The sequence below is a fragment of the Heterocephalus glaber genome, unplaced genomic scaffold, assembly GCF_053883595.1.
Source record: "Heterocephalus glaber isolate CG9 unplaced genomic scaffold, H.glaber_assembly_v1.0 deba00001673, whole genome shotgun sequence".
NCBI classification, from domain to species: Eukaryota; Metazoa; Chordata; class Mammalia; order Rodentia; family Bathyergidae; genus Heterocephalus; species Heterocephalus glaber.
Genome location: NW_028258410.1, coordinates 6,489,767 through 6,495,766, shown reverse-complemented (window position 1 = coordinate 6,495,766; position 6,000 = coordinate 6,489,767). Strand labels below are relative to the sequence as shown.

Genomic DNA, 6,000 nt, shown 5'->3' with positions numbered 1-6,000 from the left:
ACATTACTGCAGTGATTTTTCCTCCTCTTTGTGTGGTGCTGGGGATCAGACCTTCAAAAGAAGGCTGGGGACTAATAAGACCCTCAAATAAAAGTAGAAACGATTTCCTCCCAACAGATGCACAAATTTCAATGTAGAAAGACAAGAAGTATAAAAGAACAAGGCAACATTCCTCCTCCATATTTCTGTAACCTGTCTGTTACTGAATATAAAGATATTGAATGATTAATGATTTCTAAGAGACCATAAATAAATACCTTGATGAACTAAGGAAGACAATGGAAGATATAAAGGAGCAACTGAACAAAGAGATATGATTCTTAAGAAGAATGAAACAGAAATTCTGGAAATGAAAAGCATAATAAGTTAAATAAGAAAGTCATTGGAAATGCTCACCCATCCATAGACAGGATCAAGGAGAAGACAAAACTTCAGGACTTGAAGGTAAGGTAGAGGAATTACTATACACAGACACTAAGAAAGAGAAACAAGACAATAAATTATGAACCAAACATCCAAGAATTGTAGGACATTGTTAAAAGACTAAACTTATAAACTTTTGGTGTAGAAGAGGGCTCTGAAGTTCAGATTAATGACATAAAAATCCATTTAATGCAATGCTGAAAGGAAACCACAAACCTTGAAAAAGATATAGACATTCAGGTACAAGTGGCATTTAGAAACTCAAACAAAAATAATCCTTCATTTTGTTTGAAGGAGCATTTTCTCTTTCATTATTTTCATGTGTAATCTGATAAATGCATTAAATAAGTGACATAAATTCCATATTTTTCAAAAAAGCAACATAGATTGATGGGTGCTATCCTGCTAGGAAGTAGCAGTTTCATGATAGAGAACATGTATGTATTCAGTCCCCACATTTAGAATTCATTTTATATTTTTTTCTTTTTTCCTTGACAGGTTAAGTGTTTCCAAACTGTGATTTCCTGACATCAATTGAAACAATGCCACTAAATAACAGCATAACTGAGTTTATACCCTTAGGATTGACCCAGGATCCTCTGAGACAGAAAATAGTGTTCTTGATCTTCTCAATTTTCTATGTGGGTGCAGTGGTGGGGAACTTGCTCATCATGGTGACCATCAAGTGCAGCTGAACTCTAGAAAGTTCCATGTACTTTTTCCTGTTTCATCTGTCCTTTGCTGACTCCTGCTTCTCAACATCCACAGCCACTAGATTGCTTGCAGATGCTCTTTCTGCCAGGAAAGTCACATCCTACAATGAGTGCATGACCCAAGCCTTCCTGGTACATTTCTTTGGCTGCCTGTAGATCTTCATACTCATCCTCATGGCTGTTGATCACTATGTGACCATCTGTAAGCCTTTGCATTACTCAAGCATCATGAGCAGGCAAGTGTGTCTCCTCTCGATCATCCTTGCCTGGTTAGGGTCTTTCATACACTCCACAGCTCAGATCATCTTAGCTGCCCTTCTGTGGACCCAATCTCATTGACCACTACTGCTTTGATCAGCAGCCCTTGTTGAAACTCGCTTGCATGGACACGTGCATGATCAACCTGCTGGTGGTGTTGAACAGTGAGGCCATCTGCTCAAGCAGTTTTGTTTTCCTGATGATCTTATACTTTGTCATCCTGCATTCACTGCGAAACCACAGTGCATAAGAGAGAAAGAAGGCTCTCTCCACTTGCACTTCTCACATCATTGTTGTTATCTTATTCTTTGGCCCCTGTATATTCATCTACACACAACCACCTTCCCCATGGACAAGATGGTGGCCAAGTTTTATACCTTTGGGACCCCGTTTCTCAACCCCATCATCTACACACTGAGGAATGCAGAGGTGAAAAATGTCATGAGAAAATTATGACATTTGAAAATTACAGCAGAAATCTAAAAATGAATAGATGGCCCAGTCTGATTACTTTACTTTTTCAGTTACAATTTGAATGTATAAGTATAGGTTTGTAATGTGATCATGTTTAAATGGTGCAGATATAAGATACTGTTATGAATACCTTAAAAGCCTCAAGCACTATATATAATTAATATATTATATATAAATTATATATTATATATAATATAAATATTAATAGTGGATATATATATCCACTATTAATTTCAAGAAGCATGGTTCTTTGTGTCAGTGATAGATACAGATTAATTTGAATAATTATGTACCAACAGTATTTCTACCTCAGGTTCTCCTTTTTTCCCTTATTTGTCCTTACCAACCTTTTGTACCCTAATCTAATTACATTTTATTTTCTCACTAATAATCTAATAAACTGATACTCTGAGTTCCTGGTCATAAACCAGCAGCTTCCCTGAAACTTTTTCTTTTTTGGAGAGCTCAAATCGGGTACTATGCCCTGTGAACCACATGCCACACTCTGTCTACACACTGGTTAAATAAAAAGGAAAACACTCATAGAGTCACACATTTCAAAGCTTGTGATTACCCATAAGTAAAGTGAATTCTCTGTATTTAACTCATTATGTAACACATTTCCAATAAAATATTGAGCTGCTTCTGGGATACTCCTAAGGTGAAGGGGTTATCTCAGTGTGACGGGACTGCTCATTTCATTTTATCAGTAGCCTGTGTAGGAAAAGTTAGGTGTTTTAAAACAGAGACTTTTCATGTGTATGAAACTCTAACCTTCTTTTTCCTTGTTTTCTTTGCCTAATGAGATGACTGGTATAATATTTATGAGATTCTCCAAATGTAATGTTACAATACATTGAGATATGCACATATTTCTGTCATGTATTGAAGCTATAACAGAAAATGTGACACTAAGATGTAGGAAAATAAAATAACAGAAGTTGCAAAACTAAGACAAAATATTTAACCATACTAGGAATATATTTACTGAGACTGGACAGCAGCAAGAAAAAAACCCGATATTTGAAATAAAAATTATATGCTCTACTTAGTTGAATTTGATAATATTAGTGAAATAAATGCAATTAACCTGATTATTTGGAAATAACACACTTCTCTTTTGTGAACAAGTTTAAAGGGAAACCAGTGTTGCTGTAGGAAGATTCTTTTTTATATTTGTGGTGCTTAATAAGTTGGCAAGATAGAATTGCTAATGAAATTTTCATGGTTAAAGTTTGCAGAGCAAGTGAACATCTGTGCCTTAGATATACAAATCAAAGTTTCTATCACGAACATCTACTATCCTTCAATCTTACCATATTAATGTGAATCTCAGTTTTAGTAACTGTTAGAAGGCTCCACTTCATTTTAAATCTTCCTCCTGATTATTGATTTGGAGTAAACAATTCTAAGCATGTCTCTTGTAACAGGCAATATTTTAGAGAATCTACTAAACTAACATAAGATGCTTTTGTGATCATTTTTTTTGTTTCCTAAGACATAATGAAGTCCAGTGTTTACATTTCTGTCTCACAGTTGACATGTCAGGCACAGTCATATATTTAAAACACAATAGAGATACGAGGCCAAGATAAATGTGCTTAATCTTGTCCACCATAACAACAACAACACACACACACGCACACCCACACACAATGTAAAGTTAGCTATTTCTGGTAACACCTTTTATTATTTATAAGGCATATGATGAATATAAAACTAATTTTAATATAAGAAAATTATTAGACATTTAATGTATATTAGAAAAATAAATGATACAGAATCAATAAGTAAATTTCTACACTGAGAAACAGAAAAGAGACTTAAATTCAAAGTCAGTGGAAAAAATTAAAATAAATTAAAGTAGAAATCAATAAAATTGAAACTCAGAAATCAATAGAGAACTTGACAAAATCAATGGAGATTCTTGGAAAAATCAATAAAATTGGTGAGCACTAGGTTAAGCAAACTAAGAAAAAATAAGGACAAAAATAAGTAATATTAAAACTGAAACAGAGTACATCAGTATATATCTGCTGGATATTGAAAAGATAATAAAATAATGCTATGAAAAAATATATCTCCACAAATTTGATAGTGTAAATGAAACAGCACTTCTTTGAAAGATATTATCTGCTAGTGCTTGCACAAGAAGAAACAGACAATGTGAATAGAACTATTAATTCTGGAAGTGTTTTCATGGAATTGAGGGGTCTTGTATGTAGAAGATCATGTCATCTGCAAATAATGATAATTTGACTTCTTCCTTTTATATATGCATTCCTTTTATGTCTTTCTCTTGCCTGATTACTCTGGATAATGTTTTGAGTACTACATTGAAAAGAAGTGGTGATAGTGGACATCCTTGTTTCAGAGGGGATGCTCTCAAGGTTTTTCCCATCTAATAAGATGTGGGCCTTTGATTTGTCATAAATGGCTTTTATCAGATTCATATAAGGTCCTTCTTTACCTATTTTCTTAAGGGTTTATATCATGAATCATTGTTGGATTTTGTCAAACGCTTTTTTCTGCATCTGTTGATGTGATTATATGGTTTCCATCCCAATGTCTGTTTATGTGGTGTATTACTTTTACTGATTTGTGTATGCTGAACCATTCTGCAACTCTGAGATGAACCTACTGGATCATTCATTATGCACAATACATTTCATGATTTGTAGTGTTCTATTTCCCAATAGCTTATTGAAGATTTTTCATCTCTGTCTACAGGGATTGACCTGTAGTTTTGTTCTTCGGTTGAGTCTTTGGTTTTGGGATCAGAGTGATGCTGGCCTCTGGCACTTCATTGAAGAGCTTTAAGAGCACTGGTGTTAGAGCCTCCTTAAAGGTCTTGTAGAATTCAACAGTGAATTCACTAGGTTGTGGGCTTTTCTTAGTCGATTGATTTTTTTTTATTGCTGCTTCAATTTCATTGCTTATTATTGGTTTGTTTAGAATTTTTATCTCTTGGTTTAGTTTTGGTAATTCATATGAGTCAAGGGATGTACATTTCTCCAAAATTTTCCAATTTGTTGGAGTACAATTTTTCATAGTAGTGATTATTTTCTGAATTTTGGTTGCAACTATTGTGATTTCACCTTTTTCATTTCTAATTGCATTGATTTGTGTCTTTTATCTATTTTTTGGTAAGTTTGGCTAACAGCTTATCAATTTAATTTATTTTTGCAAAGAATCATCTCTTCCATTTATTGATTCTTTGTATAGTTTTAACCTCAACTTTGTTAACTTCTACCCTGATCTTTATAATTTTCCACTTTAAACTAGATTTGGGTTTGGATTTTTGTTGTTTTTTGAGTATCATGAGGTTCATCAAAGGTTATTTATTCTAGCTAACTTTGTTTTTGTATGGTGAGCACTGACTGGATTGTACTTGCAAATAAATTGCAAGATTTAGAAATGTTTGTCTTCTAGTACAAGATGAAGAAACAGAGCATTGGATAAGAGCACAGTTGTGTCCTGACATCCTTTTCCTTTTTCACAAATGACACTCTCTTTTTATACTCTTGTTCTCTATAACTCTCATAATTATCCATTCGTAATTTTCATCATTTTCTCTGGCAATTTTGGTCAGCCTAATGCAATAAAGTCCTTGCTTGCATTTGATTAATTATTTTCTGGAGGAGTAGCTTTCTGTTTTTACAGTCTTAATAGAAAAAGCAAAAGTTAAGTTTAAGGCAGGGGATTTATCTCAGTGGTTCTGCCACCTGCCTCTCAAGCGCAAGGTCCCAAGTTCAATCCCCAGTACCAAAAAAAAAAAAAGATAAATTTATTACAGTTTGGATATTGATAGCTAGCAAAGAAAGGGAAGCCTTAGAGAATAATACTCTGTAGGATGGTTATGGCTTACATCATACTGTCTTAAAATATTCCCCTGAGAATGTAGAGTGGCATTTTTCATTACCTTTATATATAGAGACTACTATGAAAAAAGGATGAGGATACTTCATGATAATACACGAACTCTTCTAACAGGTAAGCAACAATTTATCTCTATTTTTTCATATAGAAAGGCATTATTAAAAATTTATCTAGCTTAATTTTCAAATTTAATTCCATAGGTCTCATGAATACACTATTCTCACTTATTCTGAAAAAGAACAGAAAAAAAGAA

The 6,000-nt window shown here is 33.6% G+C and overlaps 1 pseudogene; it reads left to right on the top strand.

Annotated features, from left to right (window-relative positions):
- Window positions 1–933: 933 nt before the first annotated feature.
- On the top strand, window positions 934–1,877 carry LOC106009091 (olfactory receptor 4C11-like; annotated as a pseudogene).
- The last annotated feature ends 4,123 nt before the right edge of the window (window positions 1,878–6,000 follow it).